Source organism: Quercus robur, chromosome 5 (assembly GCF_932294415.1).
Source record: "Quercus robur chromosome 5, dhQueRobu3.1, whole genome shotgun sequence".
Classification (NCBI taxonomy): Eukaryota; Viridiplantae; Streptophyta; class Magnoliopsida; order Fagales; family Fagaceae; genus Quercus; species Quercus robur.
In genome coordinates, this window is record NC_065538.1 from 29,789,772 (window position 1) to 29,793,463 (window position 3,692).

At 31.6% G+C, this 3,692-nt stretch overlaps 1 long non-coding RNA gene across 1 annotated transcript; it reads right to left on the reverse strand.

Annotated features, from left to right (window-relative positions):
- On the reverse strand, positions 1-3,283 carry LOC126725737 (uncharacterized). Its single transcript, XR_007655573.1, has 3 exons — positions 3,153-3,283; positions 2,550-2,887; positions 1-332 (listed from the first exon to the last, which is right to left on the reverse strand). It is a non-coding gene; the product is annotated as an uncharacterized LOC126725737 (long non-coding RNA).
- Positions 3,284-3,692: the final 409 nt, after the last annotated feature.

A 3,692-nucleotide genomic window follows, 5' to 3' on the forward strand; every position in this document is an offset into this window, starting at 1 on the left:
TTTTCATCTCATAATATTTATAACTTGAATTGATATATAACTCACTTTCATGAACTACAAGCCGGTCACTTGTTGCAAAGTATCTAAAAGAAGTAGACAAACTACAAAGAAATCCATCTAAAAAGGGAAAAAAATCATTTAAAAAGATATCCACTACAATGTGTCTTGTTCACATCTATATTTGAATACCATCATGGCAACAATTGAAAAAAGAGACAATCATAAGCATATGCATTTCTGGCTCATTCATTCTTAAGTTCTGAACTGGGAAACTTCTAACTCGTAGGAATTTCTTATTATCCCTTCTGCAACTCCATTAGCAACAGAAATATCTGCATTTACATGGTATAACTATTAGAGCTTGAAAAAAAAGGAGATGTTCATAAGAGCAAATCTCTTTGCATAGAGCCTTAGATATTTATTTATAAAACTATTATTATTCAAGAACTTTGGCTCATCTAGTTCAACCTGACAATATCAACAAATTCAAAATCATATATAATAAGTTTATTAAATAAATAAAAAATCTAGTAAACAACAACATGCTAAAAAAATGATATAATCATATAATGAACCTTTGAGAGGTTTCTTATTATTTGAAAGTTGAGTAATAATGTAAATGATTGTGGGTGCATATCAATGTTTTAGCTTTGTTTTAGAGCTTGGTCTTGTTACATGGACTTCAATTGTATGTGTATATGCATTCCAGATGTTATCTTTTTACATGGATGTCATTCTAATTATCAACTATAATTAGATAATTGATAATTGATAATTTTTCAATAACAAGGATAAAACAGCTTTGGGTTTAGGTTGGATGCTTATATCCCAAAAAAAGCATTGAATGCAAGAGAGAGCTAGAAGGATAAATGCTTACATGACAGATTTTCATGAGGTTCACTCCTACTTATGATGAGCTAGAATTAAACAATAACATCAATGAATGGTCTGAAAAATTAATATAGAGAATCAGATTTAAGAACCTATAACTGTTAAAAAAAAATGGCAAGTGCACAAATCCTAACAGAATAGCTTAATTGGAGAGCAAAACACTTCAAAAACTTAAAACTTATGCTCTGCATTATTAAGTTCTAAAATAACAAACTTTTCTACAAACAATATAATCTTTTAAATAATATTGACATCACACAGTACAACATACATATGCAAATTGGCAGAGCTGTAACACAACATACCTTATAACTTACATTGTACTGGATAGAAATTGCAACAAAGCACACTTCAAAATGAATGCTTTGATAATTTTTCTTATCATCTGCTTGTTTGGCTTTTGGATCTGTATTATGATTATGAAATTCACTTTTCCTGTTTGTCATAAGTGATTAGGTAACTCCCTATTGGTTCTTCACTTTCAACTTTGGCATATTAACAATTAAAGAATTTTGGTCTCAAGTTGCAGTTTTTAAATTACTCCAACCAGTAAAGTTAAGATAAATAGATGTCCCTATGCTGAATAAAATTTATAAAAATAAAAAAAAATAAACTTAAGGCAAACATGCCCTGAACCAGGTTTCAATTATCTCAACCTAATCTTTGTAAAGTGGTCTGAATCAAAGAAGTTTAGCTCAAACGAAAATTTTCCACCCTATGTTTCTTATCTAATGTGAATTATGAAATGGATGATGGATTATGTTCCCTAATCATCCTTAAATGAAATATCCAAAAGCTATAAGACAATGACCTGATCACGTACCTTTCACATTTTAGACATTAATCATAGAACCTTTAGACCATACTTTTTGATCAACAAATCTTTAAAAGTTGAAAGTAAACAAGAGGTCAAAAATCTTAATTGCAATTCTCTGAAAACAAGAAAAAAAAAGAGGCAAAGTGGCAAACTAGCCCCCATTAAAAAAATTAGAATCATGTTTCATATTTATTATTCTTTATACTATAGATAAACCCCTAAATATCAAACAGTCAGAGATATGAACATGTATTACAATAAGATGTGGGATGTGGGGGTCACCTCATAAAGCTATTATACACATAGGCTTTCAACAAATATTGAAGTTGGTCAGAGTATCCAAAGATGCTTATTATATTAATCAAAATCCCATTACCCCAAACCAGTCCATAAAGCAAAAGTAGAAAACATTGAGAACAGTCCCAAACTTCCAGTTCCATGAAATTCGTTGAAAAACACAAATTGATTTAAATGACACAAACAAATAAAAAGTAGTAAATACAGACAGCTGCCCATGAGGAGTGGCAGAGCAAAGCAAAGCACATAGATAGATATAGATGAACACACCTATTTCATTTCTTTCAGCTTTCGGTGTACAACCAAACTTACCTTTTTATATTACCATAGAGCCATAGAGATTCTCTCCTATATATATAGCTCCACATGTATTTTTTTTTTTTTTTCAATATTAAACAAAAAAAAAACCAATTCCAAATTCAGCTGCCCAAAAATATTTTCAATTCAGTAAAAAAATAAAATAAAATAAAATAAAAGAGATAGAAATTATAATAATGGATTTAATCACAAAACAGGTTGTGAGTGTGAACCAATGAGACCCAACCTTCTTCTTTTCCAGAAATTAGAGTCTGGATCAAGCTTCTCTCCGGTTCTTGCTGGTTCTGATTTACACCTTGTGAGTATGAGAGGCCCTACAGAGACATCTACAGCTTTCAATTCTTCAATGTTTGAGGAGCTGAGGAATCTTTCTTTAATTGAACCTTCGAATTCTTTCAAAAACTCCAACTTTTTCTCGGTTTCGGGAGCTATCCTCGATTCTTGATCTGAAATTGACTCGCTTTCCGATGTGGGTTTCGCTGTATTCTCCGCATGTTCCTCCTCTCTGTTGTTTTCTTGCTCTGTTCCTCTATTTCCTCTGTCCCGAGCGATGATTCCCAAAATCTACTGGCCATAAACAAATCAAACAAAACCCACAGAGGCACAAATAAACCTAGACAATCCTATCAATATTTTGTGATTCAAATTTACAATTGATGGAATAGACAGAATCCATGGCATGCACACAGACCACTAGGGTTTTTCCCTAACTTCAACAAATATAGAGGAAAAGGGTTAAGAATCAAAATCCCTAAATGAATGCTATAAGAAATTTAGAGACTCTAGATTGTAAAGACACAGATGCCAAAAAATAGGTTCAGTGATTTACCTAAGAACATCAACAATGAAGGTTGGAGAGAAGAGACGACGAAAGAGAAGAACCCACAGGAACTCGCTTCAGATCAGATCAGATCAGATGCGAGAGAAGAAGAAGAACCGTATGTTGTTTTTTTTTTTTGGGGTTTTATATGTTAACCTGACTGACCGGTAACTGATATCCTATTAAAATCATACAAACGGCTAACAAGTAAATCAAATGGCTAAAAATTAGGTGGGTACCGTACCCCTAAAAAAAAAAAGGGGGTACAGAAGGATGACCCATATATGTTAAACATTAAACCTAATAAGAAAATTCTACATACCGTTTGTTTTGAAGGCGCTCTAAGAACCAAAATCGATGCAAGAGAGTTGAAATTGTAACAAATAATCCCTAAAAAAAACTATTTATAATATAATATAGGGTTATGGATTCCTAATCAAATTTGGTTAGGGCTATGAATTCTTAATCAAATTTGGTTATATAATATTTTTTTTAAAGGATGAATATGTTGGTAGAGTCCATTTGATATAAAATTTAAATCCTATTAAA